The following is a 21,058-nucleotide window of genomic DNA, read 5'->3' on the forward strand; positions in this document are numbered from 1 at the left end:
AGGGAAGCAGTGATTAAAAACAACCCTGAGAAGGAAAGACTAGTTCTAGCTAGGTCTGCATGTACTAAAACAATCCCTCCTGGTAATTATGTACTAAATAGAAAATCCAAGAACAATGTGTTGGTGCCAACAACAAGGGAGCCTTCTACTTCAAGAGGGAAGAGGAAAATACAAGATGTCATTGACATTCAGGATTCCCCAAAGATGCAAAGGGTGGGAAAAGAAGTGCAAATTAATGAGCCCATGTATTCCCCATCTCATTCCCCCATTCATATAGGAGATGAGCAGGAAGTAGCTAAACAATTGTTTCAATTAGGGAGTCTCGGGGAGATCGCCTATACATATGATGATAAAGAGGATGGAATGACAAAGGAGCTTTCACGCAATTTGTGTGGAAGTAGAATATTGATAAGTTCAATGGCAGATGTGAGAAGAGGAAGAATGAGCAGCCCCACAAGGATGCAGCTATCGTGGAGGAAGAAATAAAACAAGAAATGGTCATTGAATTTAAGACCATCACTCCTAAGAAAGGAAGGGAAATGGTAGCAAAGGTTGGTGTTCTCATCCTCCCTGAATGGGATATAGCAAATGCCTTGGTTTTAGAGGTAGTCAGAAAAGAGACCAAGCCTATGGCAGGACTAACCTTCAGTAAGGACAATGTTGCCCTGGTCATGTGGTCTCTAAAAAGAGATGAAAATAAAAGGAGAAAGGATACCCCAGAGTCTAGCTACCTTGGAGGTATGACAATAAAGAGGGTGAAAAATACTAGAGTGGTTGAGGTTGCTAGAATAGTCTTGGAAACTACAAAATTCAGTGTTGCGGTCGCAGAGAAAGAAGCAAAGGAAAGGGTAGATCTCCAAGCTAAGTTAGAAAAATTCTTAAAAGCTTACAGTGATGCCAAAGAAGAGATAGTAAGCTGAGATAGCATTATTGCTAAATTGAGAGGCCAACTGGTAGGACAATACCATCAAGGTGAGTCCTCAACCTTAATGATTGCTTCTTCTCCTACACAGCCTCCACCTACTAGCCCTATCATTGACTTCCCACCTTCTCCTGCACCTTTTGGTTCCCAATCAGCTAAGATCACTCAACAGGAGTTGGGAAAGCTAAAACAGGCTCAAACACTGTTTGCAAATAGCTATGAAGAAAGAGTGAGGGCCACAATTTTGAGTTTTGCTAACACTATAGGATCCTCATTAGTGTAGAACAACATAAATAAATTTTTGGATATGTCGAATGAGCTCAATGGAGAGAGGGCTATTCTAATGCCCATAGATGTCTAGAAAGGTGGACCTAGGACTTATATGTGTATCCTATGATGAGGTAGGGGCTGATCCCATTATCAAATCCACTTGTGACATGACAAAGGATCTAACAAAGCTAGAAGAAGGAAGAGATAATGCAGAAATGCAGATCAATTTGTATAAAAAGGAATACACTAAGCAGAAATTTGAATTATTTTCCGGGGGTTTTGCCAGTCCAACTCAATTTAAGGACAAACAAGTATGGCCTAATGAATTAGGAGCCAACCTATCATTAAGGGTAAAGGGAATCATTAACACAGATGATACTTCCCTATTTGTCAGAACAATTGAGGAGATAGAGAAAATAAAGTCACACTATGGCTTTCTAAACTCAGAAGTCAATAAAATAAGAAACTCTTGGAAGAGATTGGCCAAGATAAGAGGGAAAGTTATTAACTTCTCATGGCCTGCTGATGACATGTACGAAGAGTGGACAAGAAAGTATGCGGTTCCAAATGAAGAGGTTCAAGAAGAAGCCGTGGAGTGAAAAAGTGTGAAAGGGGCCATTAGAAAATGAAAAGGACTTGTAACTTCTTGTTGAAACAAGAAGATTGTTATAACAAACTTTTTTTGGAAAAGGTCCGAAGCTTGTATGCATCTGTACTATTATAAATGGATTCCAGGACTAGTTAGAAGGGCATCACAAGAATTTTGTAAAGAAACTCTATAGAAATATATTTCGGTTTTTCTATTTATTATAGAGAATATTTTGAGTTTTGTAAGACTTTTCAAAAATGAATATCAATATACATATCATAAACTTTTGAGCCTAAAATTTGTGTGGTCTTCTGGTGTGCTCTCAATAATTTACTGGTTTCATTTGAGTAATCTAGGGTTATTCAATTGAACATGGATTGTAATGCAATCTTTATGGATATGTTTCTTAGCTTTTCTCTTTAGGAGAGGAATTAAATACACATGAAATATCTATGTCAGTAGGTTATTTTGTTGGAAACTTTGAATTTTATAAACACTATTTAGTTTAACAAGGAAGGACTCTTATATATGTCAGGCATGTATGGGGTTAATAGAAGCTGAAGTGATGAGATGCATGGGGATGTTTAATTGTGAAATCCTTGCTTAATTTAGATGACTCGGTAGCCTGGATAAGGCACTAGTATCAGTTGTAGTTCTCTTTCTACATCTCTTGAGGATCAATACTGAAAATGAGAATAAGTTTTCCTTTATTATTTCAGTTTATGTTGAGGTGATAAGATCCACTGGTTTTTGGACACTGGTTTAGTATGGATCTCATTTTAAAAGTGTGAAATTATTCACAGAAGGTATACCTGCTTGAACTTTGGATAAGTTCAAAGTGTAGAAGGTTCTTGAAACCTTGTCATATGTTGCTCTAAGGTTCTTTTTTCCTTCATCTCTTCATTTGCAGATAGAGTTATTATTTTTCTTACAAGGGATAAGAGGGGAATCAGAATTTGAGAACAATAAAAGTGGCGACTCTAATGGGGATGGGTCATAGTGTGTATCTATGTTGCAAATTGGTGCTTGAAGTAGCTTAGAATGTTGTTTGGATGTCTATGTTGAAAAAATATTCCTGACCTTTGATTTGTTTTGTTCCTCTCTGTCTCTTAAAAATCTTCATGATTTTGGTTTTAAAATCGACAAATATTTTATTCAAAGCTTGTTTTCATATTTCCCATAGTCTTTGTGGGTGGTGACTCTGACAATCATAACTAGTCCTTTTGAAATAAGTGAAATTCTTTAAGAAAACAAGCATAATGCAGGGAGGAAAGAACACCAGGTCTTTCATGAAGAAGCATCCTCGTGAGACATTGTAGAAGGGACTACTTGAACAGTCACGTAGAGGTCAGAAAAGATTAGTGGTACATGAGCCATCTAATGCTGTGTAGAAAAGCACCAATACAGTTAAGAAATCTGAGAGACCTGTCTATGCAAATTCAAATTCTTCTTCCCACGAATTTGAGCATGATGTTTTAGGTTTCCATTCTAGTTTATTTGGGAATGTAGAAGATGTCCATTTTTCAAATCAAGGGAGATCCCATGCTAGTTTTTCTGGGAAAGACAGAAGTAGTTCAAACATAGTAAGAGATTCTATACCTAGGACAATTGATGGAAACATCAGTTTGATTGATATTGACCAAGTCAATATATCATACTTTGAAGAAATCTTCCCTGATGAAGATAAAGTATCCCAAGAAATAGAGGACCTGAATAGAAGAGTTCATCATTTAATTTCCTTAAGAGCACAAAAGGAAGCATATAAAGAGAGAGAAGTAAAGGAAAAATTGATGGAGAGAGACAAGCTCCTGAGACAAATTGCTGACCTTGAGTTACTTGCTCAAGAAAAGGCCAAGAGTGAGGATGAAGGTCCTGTGATTAGGGAAATTTTAGTTCCCAAGACCAAACCAACATACAAGTCAGTAGTGCAGCCAAGTAGGGAAGTTCTTAGTGACCCACAACATGTCAAAAATGATGTTGACAAAGGAAAGGAGAAATGCATGGAAGGTGGGTCTGGATCTAAGACTACAGTGGAGATCTCTCACATGCTATCAACACATGAAAGAGAGATGGAAAGGATGAGGAAAGAGAAAGAAGATTTGCAAATGGAGTTAGAAAAGGCTGAATTAGAAGTAGCCAACCAAGAAGTTAAAAGAAACATTAGCTATCTGAAAGCACCTCCTATTATATTTCCCTTAGTAGATCAAAATAAACCTTCTCCTCAGCAAGCTTCACTCCATCCTATTAAAATCCAGCCAACTTTGCCTGTTAGCACTACAACAACCAATCAAGCCCCTGTTACTAATCAAGGTAACCAGATCTCTCTGACTCAAAGCCCTAATGTCAGAATGAACATGGGTAATAACCATGTCGTTAACCCATTCTAGAGAATACCTATTAACCTAGAATTTTATAAGTAGCTCTTTTTTGATGGAATCCCAGGGTACCCCAACAATGTTCCTACTGAATTGAGAGATAGACTTCATAAATTTGCTAGGAATAATGCAATCAGTGCAAAAGAGCATTGAAGTCTTTTGGTGACTCGATAAATGATTATGAAATTGTAAATGAAGATGTCATCATGAAATTATTTGTACAGTCCTTAGTAGATGATGCAAGGGACTGGTATAGAGGTCTTCCTATGAATAGCATTGGGTCTTGGGAAGATTTTAAAAATTGTTTTTAGGAACAGTATGGTGACAAGATAAATGTGAGCTTCATGCTCAATGAGTTCAACAATATCAGAAATTCTGACAATGAAATTGTCATAGATTTTAATGCCAGATTTCAGAAAGCAATGCATAGACTACATCAGGTAATGAGGTTAGATGACAATATGTGCTTGAATACTTATTACAATGCTTTTAATTTTAAAATGGCCTATATTCTGAGGGATAAAAATCTACATAGCCTGAGAGATGCATTTAGAATTGCCATCAATGTAGAGAGAAATAGAAAAGCATCTAGGAAACTAGGGAGAAGAACTGATGGTAGGCTATGGTAAGAATAAAAACATCAACCTAATAAAGTTGCTAAAGAAGAAGACAAAATAGAAAAGTTAGTAACTGCCATGAAGGATCTTACTGCCAAGGTGAGCAAAAATGACAAACCTCATTAAAACTAGCAAGACAAACCTCCTAGGTTGCATGATATGCCTTACAACACTACTTGGGAGGATGGTAAGCCTCAAAATAAGAAGCTAAAAAATACTTAGAGCCAAGATACCCCTGATCCTTTAAAAGGAAAAAATGTTCATAACATAGAGAATACTCCTTGGTGTATGGCTTGTGATGGGCCACATTCTCCTCATCAATGTGTTGTAGCTCAAGCCCTTGAAGAATCCATGAGACAAGAGGTTGAGCCTGATATAAATATGTTTGAAACTATCATAGAAAGTGATGACAAGTCTTTACAAAGTGAATGTAGTGAGTGTGATGTGTTGAATAGTAAAAGTTCTTACCAAGGACAACTAACACTTGATTGTCATCCCACTTTGAATGTGGTAACAATCGAAGATGAATAAGTTCATCTCAGGAGGCCTAGTGATGAAGAAGTAAAAAATCTCACTAAAGCTGCCATAGCCAAAGCCAAGAACAATTACAATTTGAGGAGTACTAAGAGGGATAGCAACCAAGGTGAACCTAGGTCCATGTTTATAAAGGAAGTAACCCAGAAGAAAGTAGCAAGTAGTGCTACCTTGCCTCAAGTTGGTCAAGAAAAGAAAAATCAAGTTAAAGAAATACCTGAGGGTACGGATGATAAAACTACTAATGATAAACAAGAAAAAACCACAATGAAGAAGGCAAGTCAGCCTAAAATAGAGAAAGATAAAGCTACTACTGAGTTGACTAATAATTCCATGTTTGATATGACTCAGGCTCTCACTCAGATGAAGGTTACTGTCCCATTGATAGAATTACTGAAAATAAAGGAACATAGAGAGGCAGATCTATCTTTATTTTCTAAGATACCTGACAGTAACACATCTTCACTTTCCAGTTCAACTAAGGATGAAAAGGATCAGGAGCTACAAACCCTAGAGGTATATGTCAGAACAACTATTACACAAGAACCCTCACAGGTAGATCCTTTCTATGTTACTTTATTAGTAAATAATTGGTTAATTAAAAACTATATGATAGACTCTGGTGCAGCTGCAAATGTAATGCCCTATGGTGTCATGAAAGAATTAGGATTGTTAGTGAGTATAGTGTATGGGAAATGTTATGCTATGGATAATAGAGAAGTGCTAGTGATAGGTACAATGAAAGATGTTGAAGTAAATATAGCAGCCTTCCCTAAAGCAACATACAAGATGGATGTCATTGTAATTGACACTAAACCTCACTATGGCATGTTGTTGTATAGGCAGTGGGATGCAATGGTGGGTGGAAATGTTTAGTTAGATCTATCATACGCTACTATCCCTATTAATGGAAGCCATGTTAAATTGTGTAGAGAACCACACGCCCCTAGGGTGATTGAGAAAGTAGACCCTAGTATGCTGAATTGTATGATTGATGTGGATCTAAACAATTTTAGAATACAACCAATCTTGCCTCAATTGAAGAATGTTGATTCTATTGTGATTGAATTGGAATCCCAACAACATGATTTGTGGCACATGTATTTTGATGGTGCTTGTTCAAAAGAAGTATGTGGAGTAGGAGTTCTCTTTGTATCCCCATCAGGTATAACTTTCAAGTATTCCTTCTTGTTAACCTTTCAATGTACAAATAATACTGTTGAAATGAAGCCTTGCTATTGGGGCTTGAATTTGCAAAAAGGCATGGGATTCAATTGTTAAAAGTGTTAGGAACTTAGAATTGGTTGTTTCTCAAGTTAGGGCTAAGTATGCATCTAAGAATGATAGATTGAAAAGATACAAGCATGTAGTATGGGATGTCATTGAGCATTTTAGTGCATTCTCTATAAATTGGATAGAAAGATCTAAAAATGTCATGGCAGATTTATTAGCAAATGTTGCATTAAAGAATGATGATGCAACACTAACTTGTATATCCACAGTTGAAGTAAAAGCTAGGCCTACCATTCTTGACAATGTATATAATTGGCAAGTGTTTGCTGATGATGAAGATATTCTCAGGTTTATACAGTGCATTGATGACTATGATGGGCAAAAAATTGATTGCAATGCCTTAGTGGAAGTGGTTGAAAATAGAGAAATTGTGTTTGGAAACAACTTAGTTCAGTTAGACACTAATGAAATACCTAAAGGGTTGGTAGAACTAGAAGGTATGTTTAGTTACAGTGACAATCATCTACACCAGCAATCAACCACTATGTTAGAGGAAATAGAGGAAGTAAACTTAGAGACATAATCATCCCCTAAGTTGGTATATATTGGAAAAAAATTGCCTCCTCATGTCAGAATAAATCTTATTAATTTATTAAAGAAATAAAAGCATGTCTTTGCTTGGTCTTATGAGGATCTGAAGGCATATAGACAGGATCTTTTTTAGCATGAAGTCCCTCTACTTCCAGATGCTAAGCCTTTTAGATAAAAACAAAGACCTATCAATCCCCTGTTAGAATCTAAAATACAACAAGAACTGACCAAGTTAAGGAAAGGGGGAATTATTAAGCCTATAAGACATTCATCATGGGTCTCAAATTTGGTCCCGATAAGAAAGAAGAATGGGGAAATTAGACTTTGTGTGGACTTTAGGAACCTAAATGTTGCTTCCTTGAAAGATAATTACTCTTCTCCTAATATGGAGGTGATGTTGCAAAGAGTAACTGATTGTGACCTATTGTCTATGATGGATGGGTTCTCGGTGTATAACCAGGTGTTAGTAAAGGAATCCAAACAATTCAAAACTACTTTCACCACCCCTTGGGGAACATATGTGTATGTCAGAATGCCTTTTGGTTTGAAGAGTGCTAGAGCTACATTTCAGAGGGCAATGTATGTAGCTTTCAAGGAATTCATCAATATTATCATGGTAGTATATCAAGATGATTTGACATGCTTATCCAAAAGGGCGAATGACCACTGTGGACACTTAGAGAAGGTTTTCAATAAAGCTCTGGAATTTGGAGTATCCTTAAATCCTAAAAAGTGCCATTTTGTTGTTACTAAAGGGAAGCTGCTAAGGCATATTGTCTCTAAAGAAGGAGTAAGAATAGACCCTAAAAGAATTGAGGCAATAAAAAATGTGCCTGAACCAAAGAATGTTAAAGGTATCCAATCTTTCTTGGGCAAAGTTAATTTTGTTAGAAGATTTATTGCAAATTTTGTAGAGAAAGTCAAGCCCATTGTTAAACTACTTAAAAAGGATACAAAATTCTGCTGGGATCAAGAAGCTTCAAAGGCTTTTGCTGAGATCAAAAAGGCTATTCAGGAAGCACTAGTGTTGAATTCCCCTGACTATAGTAAGCCTTTCTCTTTGTTTTCTTTTGCTTCATATCATACAGTGGTTGTGGTCCTATTACAAAAGGATAATGAAGGATATGAACATCCTATATATTTTTATAGCAAATCTTTATAGGTTGCAGAGTTAAAGTATGAAATTATGGAAAAGTAAGCATATGCTTTGGTCAAGGCTGTTAAAGCTTTCAAGCCATATCGTGTAAATGCATGAGTAATTGCTTATGTCCCACATGCGGTTGTCAAAGATATTCTATCCCAGTCTAAGGTCACAGGTAAAAGATGCAGATGGATAAACAGAATCCAGGAGTTTCATTTGGAGATAAAGATCACTAAATTGGTGAGAGGTTTGGGCCTTGCTAATCTTATGGCTGAGTCAAACCTTCTTGATGTTGAAATAAATAATGTTGATATTGAGAACATCCTAGTCACTAGTATTGAAACATAGCCCTAGTACTCAGAGATAGTACATTTTTTAAGGGATGAAACATTTTTAGAAGGAATGACCCATAACAAGAGAAGAACTCTGAAGTTGAAGTCACCGAAATATGTTCTCATTCGGGGTGATTTATTTTGGAGAAATAGAGATGGGGCATTGCTAATGTGTTTGGATGAATCCCTGGCTAAGAGAGTTCTAACTAAAATGCATGATGGAGTGTGTGGAGGTCATTACTCTGCTAAGACAACTGCTGGTAAGATAGTTCATGCTGGGTATTATTGGCCTACTTTGTTTAAAGATGCCCATGAACATGTCAGGAGATGTGACCCATGCTAGAAGTTTTCATCCAAATTGAAGTATGAAGGGGCTTTACCCCTCAACCCAGTCATAGTGGAAGCCCCTTTTGTCCAATGGGGCATTGATTTTATTGGAGAAATTGTTGAGAAATTAGGAAGAGGTCATAGGTGGATTATAGTAGCTACTGATTATTTTACCAAATGGATTGAAGCTATACCCACTAGGAGAGCCACAAGTAAGGTTGTTATTGACTTTCTAATGGATAATGTTATAACTAGATTCAGAGTCCCTGTAAAACTTGTAATGGATAATGCCATGAGCTTCAGGTCAAAAGAGTTTGTTGAATTTTGCACCATTCATGGAATAGTTATGTGTTACTCTTTGCCTTATCATCCTCAAGGTAATGGGCAAGCCGAATCAAGTAACAAGAGCCTCTTGAACATTATCAAGAAAATTTTGGAAGAGAATAAAAGGTCTTGGGACCAAAAGTCAAAATTATCTTTATGGGCTGATAGAGTTACTGTCAAGAAAGCAATTGGGGTTTCACCTTTTGAATTAGTTTATGGCACACAATCTAGGGTGCCATTTAATAACTTGCTTCTTGTATACAAGTTCTTGCAAGCTGAAGAAATGGAGTTATCTGAGCCTATGGAAGATACAATGATTCAAATGGTGGAGGTAGAAGAGATTAGAACTTTGGCTCACAAGAGGAATTTGAAGATTCAATTGCAGTCCAAATATTTGTTTGATAAAAGGACTACATTGAGGAATTTTCAGATAGGTGATATGGTCCTTTAATGGAATGCAAGAGGGCAAGACAAAGGGAAACATAAAAAATTTGAGTCATTATGGATAGGCCCCTTTATTGTTTATGATCTTAATGGAAAGGATTCATATTTTTTGCAGAATATGAATGGTGAAGTACATGAATTTATAGTGCATGGAAAATTCCTGAAACATTACTTCTCTTGATGTCCATGCACAGTAGGTCCTTATCTGTACATATTTAGGTTTGCTTTTGTTGTTTTTTTTGCGCTTGTGTTTGACCTATTTCTCTAAAGAGTTTCTGAATTCTTGTGTTGATCTTGTGATCAACCATCCCTAGTCAGAGCCACTATTATCACTATTTAAAAAATGGATATTCTTGTTCCATGATTGGCTAAAATTCTAAAAAAATTGAGTATGTTATAGCCTTGTTGCCTTTGATTGTGTTAGGTCAGATGAGGGTTTAAGGTTTGAGTTCTAACCCTTCCAGTTTTTTGAGAAAAACCCTCATGTTCTAAATCCATGTTACTTTTGCCTATTAGGGTTCCAACATATATTGAGAGTGGGGGTGAATCAGTATCTAACCGATGAATTGAATTTCTTAACTTAAAACATGTAGAGCATATTATAACAGTGTACTGGTATGCAAGAAATAATGCAATAAATAGAATTAAAAGAATCCACATGAAAAGCACACCATGACACAAGGATTTAATGAGGAAACTGATGTGGGAAAAACCTCGGTGGGATTTGTGACCCACAATATTCACTTACTAGCCAATAAGAGAATATTATTGCTACAAGAGGGGCCTGCACATGCAGGAAGGCGAACTGCCTAGAGCTCACTGCTAAAATACAAAATGGGAAGTCTCACTGACTTACAATGATGGATTATATAAATCCAATATCTTGTACTGCTTCAGAATAGAATCTATAATGCCAGATCTAGTACCGGTTTCTGCTCTGCTTCTTACATAAACCCTTAACCTATAATTCACATAATAGGTCTGCCTTACTTCACCTAATATATTCCACTATCTTACTTTTTCTTACTTGCAAATGTTCTATAATGATCTCTCTTATATAAGAGTCATTTTATAATGATGCCGAGTCAACTTACAAATATTTTACAATAATAAACAAAATATAATATAGCAAAAATCCTGTTGGCCTCTGTGCCGATATGCTTCCTTTCTCTGCCAGTGCCGGTGGTCTGAGTGTCGGTGTAGAGTCTGATCTTGCTAGTGCCGGTGTAATGCCTTGCTAATGCCATAGGATTGTAAGGTTTCCATCAATGACAAAACCTTCAATCACCTATAGTGTCTCATTGGAGTGTGCATATGCCAACAATCTCCCCCTTTGGCATTGATGGCAACACTCATGAGAAAATTCAAAAGTGTATCCAAAATTTGTAATCCAAAAATGTTTCCAAAAATATTTTACCAAAAATATAAGAACTCCCCCTGAGCAGATAATTCTTTTGTTGGTTATTTTCTCATACTACTACTCCCCCTTTGGCATCAATGACAAAGGTTGTCAAGATGTCAGTAGAGTTGTAGTCTCAACCTTGTAACTGGGTCGTTACAATTTGAAAAAGATCTGCCAAAATCAAGTTTATACTTTCCATAAACTTCTTGCTGTCCTTTATTGTTGTCTCTATTCTTTGAATTGTACTAGTGAGTTGCTGCATATGCTCTGCCAATGTTCTCTATCCCTGTACCTGTGCCTCAGATATTTCCTTCCGTAATGATGCTAGATAGTCCAATCTTGGACTCAATTTTAGTCTCAAATTCTTTGCCTTATTTACTATTCTCTCCTTTTCTTTTTCTAACTGAAGTAACTCTTCCTCAAAACTTGTTATCCTTTGTTCAAAAACTGATAATGTATTAGGTGAGTTAACAAAATTATCAGCAAGTTTATTGATTTCATCCTGTACCTTGCTCATTTTCTTATCTATGTCTACTGTCAAAAAGTTTGTCTTTCAAGTATCTTTGTACAGAGTTTTGAATTCCTTCAATAAGTTTCATAGTTCCGGTAGAAGTGTGTCAAATTCCCTAGTACACTGCTTTATCTGATCTTCAAAGATTTTTTTCTTCTCAATTTCTAACTTATCCTTCAATGCCTCTTCCTTTATTTGCTCAATAGTCACTGTGTTCTTAGTGATGTATTTATAAAAAGTGTTAAGTTGGCTTAAAGAATCCTTATTGTCTATGTTCCAGTTAGGAGCTATCATCTTCAAAATTGGGATTGTATCATCTATAGCTTTATAAGCCTCTGAACTACAATTTGTTATCCTTTTGATGGAGTCCAAAAGTACTTCAGTTATATTTGTTGATTTGTAGCCTACTGAAGAGGAACCAACATTCTGAATTCTATCAGTGGAGGAAGTAACCAAGCTTGTAGTGACCTCTGGTAGGTCAGTCTATGTTTCCATTTCCTTAAGCAATGGTTTTTGATCTTCTCCTGTTGCCAGTGGCACTATTTCCACATGAATCTATTCCTATTTCGAAGCCTATTGCTCTGCTTGTCTCTTTGTTTGTTGCTCTGTTTCAGTCTGAGTCTGAGTCTCTACCCATTTTTTTTTCTCAACAAGGAATATGTCCCATGCATTCTATTACTTTATTCACCCTTCCAACCATTAATGCAATATGTCGGTGTGCAGTAGAGAATGCTGACCGATTGGCTTGTGCAATTAAGTCATCTATCTCCTTAGGTGAATTTACTGGGTAAATAGCAAGTAACTTTTCAATTTTGATTTTCTTATCAAGCACTACAATAGCTTGTCTTCTTACTTCCAGTCTTTTGAACAATTCATCTGGTAGTTCATCTACAACTTCCATCAGAAACTTCTTATAGATATCTAGGTGTAAAACGACAGTGTTTTCAACTTGTTCTTTTTCATCTGTTGACAGTGTATCATAGACCTTTCCTATGTTCTTGAGTTTCCCTTCCTCTATGATTTCATTTAGAAATTTGTCAAGAGGGGCCATGTTTTGTTTAGTCTTTTTCTTCTTTCATGTCAACTTTTTCTTTGGTGTTGTCTTTCTAACTGGAGACCTCACTGCCTGTTGTTTTTGTCTAGTCCTTCTAGGCAAGGGTGTGGATGTCGGTGAAGGATCCCTTTCCTTACAACTCTTTTGAAAGTTTCAGGCATGTCACTCTCCAAAGAAGTAGCTACCAGTGATAGGTGAGTCTGAGGCTATAGAGTTCCTAACTCATCCTCAGTGATACCTATTTGTTTTAGTATATCTTCTTTAATAGCCTTAGCCTGTCTAGAACCTCTTCTCACAACTGCTTCAACCTTTTCACTCTCTTCTTAGATTGAATTTGTTTTTCTATGGTCTTAGCACTACCAAATACTTCTTCCTTAGGTTCATTTGGTGCTTCCAGGAGAGCTTTAGTATAAGTCTCAATGATATGATCATCGATTTCATAACCCATCTCTGTTACCCAAATTGTTCTAGAGATGACTACTTCCATCCAAATCTCATCCTTTTTTATTAAAAAACATATATCATCCTTGTATTTGTTAATAATTTCTTGTGATAGTCTGATCCTTTTGTTCATCCTAACCTTTAGTGCTTGAAAATAGTCATGAATATTCTTTTCTTTGTTTTCACCCATGTTGTTGAATAGGTTTGTTAGTTATTTTCCTACTGGTATATTAAATCCAAGGTTCTTATGGCCGATACTAAGAACCTATTTAGTTATGTGTAGCATCAAGCATAGAATTAGATTTCTAGATCTAAAAGTTCCTTTCTTATACTTCTTGATTTTGCCTAAGTTATCAATCAACTCATCTTTTAACCATTCACATACATCAATTTTTACATTGTCCTTAACCATGTCATAAGCACTCTTAATACATAAACTGGAAATTGAGTTAAGTCTATTTGCATGAGTTGCTTTGTACCCTAAAATCATGCTAACAAATCTCACATTTGCATCGGTCACATGATTAACCCTTAGAGACATTCTGTCTAATGTTGCACCAGTTAAGTTCATTACTAGGTCATTGGAGACCTTCTTAGTCTTGTTTGGTTTGTTACTGGTGGAAGGTAACCCTGTTACTACTTTCACAGCTTCCTTTGTAGTTTTGTGAACCGAATCAAGCCAAAATAATGAACCATGTACCCTGCTTAAAACTATCCTAATCACTTCCTTGGGAAATTCAGGATTGCAGAGGATTTCAGTGAATCCTAGGGTTTCAACAACTTTATGTTCAAGTTTTATATTTCTAGAATTGTCACATATAACAGTCTTATACATGCTTTTAATTTCTTCATCTCCTAATTCCTCTATGTTGCAATGGATGTATATTTTGGGATCTTCTACAAAAATAACTCCTTTTGGAATTTGGGAAAAAGCACCAACATTGTCATCTTTCTTAGCTACCTCGGGAACTAGTTGAAATATAGGCCTAGGGCATTTTATAACCTCGACTACTATAGGGTTTGCTATGAATTCAGGTGCAGAGGAGGATGCAATTATAAATACCTTTTTCTACCTTTGGATGGATTGATTTCTGAAGTGCTTTGCCTCTTTGCTTGAAATGCCTTCACTCTACAAATTTCCCGCTCTTTGAATGTTTGAATGCTCAGTGAAATGAAATGGAGCCAAAACCACAAATTTATAATGTCAAACTGCCAACTACCACATTTAATGTATGTTAGTTAAGTAGTTACTTAACATTGTCTGCCGGTATAGAAGTAATTTCCAACTTCTCACCATTAACTGAGGGAATTATAGCATATGTCTCATTGATTGCCAAACCCTCAAGAAAATTTTCTTCAATTTGATGAAGAGCTTCCTACCGGTGGAGTATTTCTCTATCCTGTTGGTGAAGCACTACTCTATCCTACCGGTGGAGTGATGATTGGTTCTACTAGTGGAGGAGTATTCCCAACAATATTTAGGTCTGACTTTCTAATCCATTGTTTTGAGAATTCTTGCTTAACCTCTTCAACTTTTTCTTTTCCTTTCAAACTAGGATCTTTGTTGTCTGTCGATGATCCTTTACTTCTACAAAATTTTGCAATATGTCCAATCTTGTTACATGCATAACAAGTCACATTATTTTTCTGAATAGCTTTCCCATAACCTATGTCGGTTTGTTTTCTGCATTGATTAGATAAATGTCCAAATCTTCCACAGACATAACATCTCACATTCATTCTATAATTTTCAGAGTTGTGACCAACTTTGTTGCATTTTGAACATTGACCGGTGGGTGTGTTGATATTCTGATAATTTATAGATCTACATTCATTTGCTCTATGCCCATACTTATTACAGTTAAAGCATTTTCCATTGAATTTATAAGCATTAGGTTGCCTTACCAATTTGTTATGATCCTGAGTGTTTGCAGTATCAGAGCTTTCACCAACTTCAAAGCCAATTCTAGAAGTGTCACCTTTAGGTTTTTGATTCTTCACCAAGTTACCAAGTTCCTCTTAGATTTTCTTTAATTTTTCTTTATGTTGATTTGCAGTATCTAGTTCTCTTTCTAAGACTTCTACTTATCTCATCAGTTCATTGGAGTCATTCTGAGTGTGCATCAGATCTGTCTTCAAAAAATCATTTTCATAGCTAAGTCTTGTGTTCTCATTTGCTGCATCACTTAGTCTTCTAGTCAATTCTTCTTCATTCTTATTCCTATCTTCAATTTCCTTACAGAATCTCATAGTCATATCCTACATCTCATTCTTTTTTGTCATGTTCTCTTGTTTCAGCTTGTTTATCATATCATTAAGTGATTCCTTTTCATCATTCTCATTTTGCATCTTTTCACAAAGTTATCTTCTCTTATTTATTGCAATAGAAAGATTCTCTTGAAGTGCTTGAATAATATCCTGGGATGCCTTCCGATCATCTTCTAGTTTGATGTTTTTCAAATTCTCTGCATCATAGTTTGAGAGAGTTGCTTCTAGTTGCTTCATCAGATTTTCCATCTCTACTGGTGTCAAGATCTTCCTCAAGCTATTAGGTTTCTGAAAATAGAGGACCAGGCTCTAATACCAATTGTTAGGCTTCCCATAGATACTAAGAGGGAGGGGGGTGAATTAGTATCTAAGCGGTGAATTGTATTTCTTAACTTAAAACATGTAGAACATATTATAATAGTGTATTGTTATGCAAGAAATACTGCAATAAATAGAATTAAAAGCATCCACATGAAAAGCACACCATGACACAAGGATTTAATGAGGAAACCCAGTGTGGGAAAAACCTTGGTGGGATTTGTGACCCACAATATTCACTTACTGGCCAATGAGAGAATATTACTGCTACAAGAGGGGCCTGCACATGCAAGAAGGCCAACTGCCTAGAGCTCACTACTCAAATACAAAATGGGAAGTCTCACTGACTTACAATGATGGATTATATAAATCCAGTATCTTGTACTACTTCAGAATAGCATCTATAATGCTAGATCTATTACTGGTTTCTGCTCTACTTCTTACATAAACCCTTAACCTATAATTTACATAATAGGTCTGCCTTATTTTACCTAATATATTCCACTATCTTACTTTTTCTTACTTGCAAATGTTCTATAATGATATCTCTTATATAAGAGTCATTTTAGAATGATGCCAAGTCAGCTTACAAAGATTTTACTATAATAAACAAAATATAATATAGCAAAAATCCTGTTGGCCTCTGTGCCGATATGCTTCCTTTCTCTGCCGGTGCCTGTGGTCTGAGTGCTGGTGTAGAGTCTGATCTTGCTAGTGCTGGTGTAATGCCTTGTTAGTTCCATAGGATTGTAAGGTTGCCATCAATGAAAAAACCTTCAATCACCTACAATGTCTCATTGGAGTGTGCATATGCCAACATTGCCACTTAGGGAAGGCTCCGTCTATCATGAGAAGTGTCCCCTCCTTCTAATTTTTCCCTAGGTGGGTCTAGTAGCACTTTATTTTCTCTAAGCCTTTCCTAAAGTTCTTAAATTTTAATCGGGCTTCCTAACAACTGCACAGATTCTTTTTAATCTAACAGTGCACGTGAATTCGTAGTTCAAAGACACCCGTGAGTTACCGTTTGTGAAATGGCGAAAGGCGAAAGTGGGTCCGACATCCAGGTTTTAACTAAGGTAAAGATCAATCAGGTTCCTTTTGATCTGATGGTCAGTGTGTTTTCACAAGATAAAGGTGCACAGGTTTTAGGCTTCGCAAAATGGCAAAAAGGAAACTTGATCCACGAGGTAGTAAGGATTGAAGGTAAAGGCCAATCATGTTCCTTTTGATTGGACGGTTGGTGCTATCAGTTCAATGTAGGTATCATTTTGAAGAGTTTTTGCAGATAACCTAGTGTAAAGCAGAGTTCTTTAGGCCAAAAGAAGGTTTTCTTGTGTTTTGCTTACCAGTTACTTGAAAAATTGATGAACTGTGGTTTTATTCTGTTAAAGGATTTCTTTGATTAGTAATTGAAATACTTGCATATCATTGAGATGGCACCTAGAAGGGATTTCACAGGGAAGGTTAATTACCAGGAGAGGGCAATTTGTGATGACTTCCTAGAACAATTGTCTATGTCCACAAATGTAGCAGCTAAAGTTAAGGAATTAGTGCCCAAGGCTCCTTGTTTGAGAATATGAGAAGGATTATATGACAAGGACAATTGGTTGAGAGATCTATAGATAGGGTTGTTTGGTTTAGGTCTATTCAAGGTCAGTTTTGGTATGAGACACTCCCCTGCCCCAATGAGAAGTATTTGGGAGTTGGATGTGGGTAAATTATGTTAGGTCCCGGAGACAACTGAGAAGGGGGGTTGGGGTGAATCAGTTGTCAAATAAATTCAAACCAAAACAACTTAACCAACTTAATGCTTAATACCGGTAAATTAGTTTGATATGTCGGTAGACAGTTTTAACAGTTAATTGCTATACTGATAAGGATTAGTGCATGAAACATAAAGACAAAGTCATCCACAACACATAACACCAATATTTGTACGTGGAAACCCTGTAAGAGGAAAAACCATGGTGGGAAACCTTACCCACAATCAGATGATACTACTGTAGATAGTAAGTGTACATAAATGGGGTCTACACATGCAGAAAGGCCAAGTGCCTAGAGCTCACTGCTCAATCACAAAATGGGAGTCACACTGACTATAGTTGGATGGTTAAATCCAATAAGAATGTACTGCACAAAATAGCATCTTCATATGCTGGATTCAGTACCGGTGTAGTTCTGATTGTCTTCACAAATACCCTCCTTCAATCTTCAAATGATGTCTACATGTATAGCTCTGCTTATTCTCACATAAACCTTCACACCATCATTTTCGCATTCCACACTTGATCTTACAAATAAGATCTTACATTTATACCATAACCTAAGACCAATTCTAGTAGGTCGGCTCTACAAGATATTACAATAAAAACATTTTAAAAACAATACAATATTTGATGCAATAAATGATTTAACATGTCAGCTTAATGCATTTACAACAATAATTAATCATCTCCTTAGCGTGTCGTGCTGATCTAGAAAAGCTAAACCTGTCGGTGTAACCTGGACCTATTTGCCGGTAATAGCAAATATGCAAATGCTAATGTACCAATAAACAAAACTCCAAAACAAAGTGTCCACACGATGTCTTCGGCATAACCAAGTGTTTTCCATATTGTTCCAAGTGTCGGTGATCATTATATCTTGCTGGTGTACCAGATACCAGTGACTGTGCATGAGTCACTTGCTTGCCGGTGAATGTTGCTGATTCTCCAAAGTGCCAGAGTTGATAAGTGTTTAGTAAGTGTTGACATCAATGACAAAACCATACCAAAATACCAACAAATTGGTGGTCCCTAGAGTTTTCATGGATGTGGATCTCCTAACTTAGATTGCACATAATTATGACCCTCTCACCAAAAGTGTTAGGGATGTAAATGAAAAAACCCTCATTGAAGTCAACGATGATGAATTCAGAAATGCATTTGGGCTCAGTGAGGCATCGAATTATTTGGAGCCCATTAATTTTGAATCATTTGCTCAAGTCTACAGTGCACAAAGGAATCATCTTAGAAATAAGCCTCTTAAAGAATTTTTTGTCAAAATAGGAGGATTGACTGTTCTAGGAGAAGAGATAGTAAGCCGAGATAGCATTATTGGTAAATTGAAAGGCCAATTGGCAAGACAATACCATCAAGATGAGTCCTCAACCTTAATGATTGCTTCTTCTCCTGCACAACCTCTACCTACTAGCTCTATCATTGAATTCCCACCTTCTCCTACACCTTCTGGTTCCCAATCAGCTGAGATCACTCAACAAGAGTTGGAAAAGCTAAAACAGGCTCAAACCCTATTTGCAAATTAGTATGAAGAGAGAGTGAGGGCCACAATTTTGAGTTTTGTTGACTCTATAGGATCCTCATTAGTGTATACCAACATGAATAAAATTTTGGATATGTGGAATGAGCTCAATGGAGACAGGGCTATTCTAATGCCCATTTTGGACAAGTGGATTCCTAGGGAGGTGGACGTAGCACTTATTTGTGTATCCTATGATGAGGTAGGGGCTGACCCCATTATCAAATCAACTTGTGACATGATAAAGGATCTGACAAAGCTAGTAGAAGGAAGAGATAATGCAGAAAGGAGGATCAATTTGTATAAAAAGGAATACACTAAGCAGAAATTTGAATTATTTCCCAGGGGTTTTGCCAGTCCAGCTCAATTGAAGGACAAACAAGTATGGCTTAATTAATTAGGAGCCAACCTATCATTAAGGGTAAAGGGAATCATTAACACAGATGATACTTCCCTATTTGTCAGAACAATTGAGGAGATAGAGAAAATAAAGTCACACTATGGCTTTCTAAACTCAGAAGTCAATAAAATAAGAAACTCTTGGAAGAGATTGGCCAAGATAAGAGGGAAAGTTATTAAATTCTCATGACCTACTGATGACGTGTACGAAGAGTGGACAAGAAAGTATGCGGTGTCAGATGCAGAGGTTCAAGAAGAAGCTGTGGAGTGACAAAGTGTGAAAGGGGCCATTAGAAAATGAAAAGGACTTGTAACTTCTTGTTGAAACAAGAAGATTGTTGTAACAAACTTTTTTTGGAAAAGGTCTTAAGCTTGTATGCATCCATACTATTATAAATGGATACCAGAACTAGTTAGAAGGTCATCACAAGAATTTTGTAAAGAAACTCTGCAGAAATATATTTGGGTTTTTCTGGTTATTATAGAGAATATTTTGAGTTTTGTAAGACTTTTCAAAAATGAATATCAATACACAGATCATAAACTTTTGAGCCTAAAATTTGTGTTGTCTTCTGGTGTTCTTTCAATAATTTACTGGTTTTATTTGAGTAATCTAGGGTTATTCAATTGAACATGGATTGTAATGCAATCTTTATGGATATGTTTCTTAGCTTTTCTCTTTAGTAGAGGAATTAAATACGCATGAAATATCTCTGTCAGTAGGTTATTTTGTTGGAAACTTTGAATTTGATAAACATTGTTTAGTTTAACAAGGAAGGACTCTTATATATGTCAGGCATGTATGGGGTTAATAGAAGCCGAAGTGATGAGATGCATGGGGATGTTTAATTGTGAAATCCTTGCTTAATTTAGATGACTTTGTAGCTTGGATAAGGCACTGGTATCAGTTGTAGTTCTCTTTCTACATCTCTTGAGGATCAATACTGAAAATGAGCATAAGCTTTCCTTTATTATTTTAGTTTATGTTGAGGTGATAAGATCCACTGATTTTTGGACACTGGTTTACTATGGATCTCATTTTAAAAGTGTGAAATTATTCACAGAAGGTATACCCACCTAAACTTTGGATAAGTTCAAAGTGTAGAAGGTTCTTGAAACCTTGTCATATGTTTCTCTAAGGTTATTTTTTCCTTGATCTCTTCATTTGCAGACAGAGTTATTATTTTTCTTACAAGGGATAAGAGGGGAATTAGAATTTGAGAACAACATATTCTTTGTTTAAGTGATTATGCATGCAGAGCTAATGGTTATGGTATTGCTAATATACCACATGCATATGTTTATGGGTGATGTAGTTATCAAGTATTGAATGTATTTAAAGTATTTAGTTTTACCTATTTATGTTGTCTAAAGTTTTACTGTGTTTAACTGGTATTGCCATGGTTAAGTTCAGTAATGAAGACAACCGGTTGCTGACAAGTTTTTGTATGTACTGATTCACCCCCCCCCCCCCCTCTCAGTACCATTTAGAGTATTCCTTGTTCATCATTATTCATCAATTGGTATCAGAGCAACTCCAGGTCCTCGGTGATATAAGCTTAACTGCTTGAGCAAAAAGATCATGCCTTAATGATGAAGAGGGAAGGTCCTAAGTTCAATAGAGATAACCTAAAAATATGGAAGGATAGAATGAAGATCTATATCAAGA

The sequence above is a fragment of the Cryptomeria japonica genome, chromosome 8 (assembly GCF_030272615.1).
Source record: "Cryptomeria japonica chromosome 8, Sugi_1.0, whole genome shotgun sequence".
In the NCBI taxonomy this organism is placed as follows: domain Eukaryota; kingdom Viridiplantae; phylum Streptophyta; class Pinopsida; order Cupressales; family Cupressaceae; genus Cryptomeria; species Cryptomeria japonica.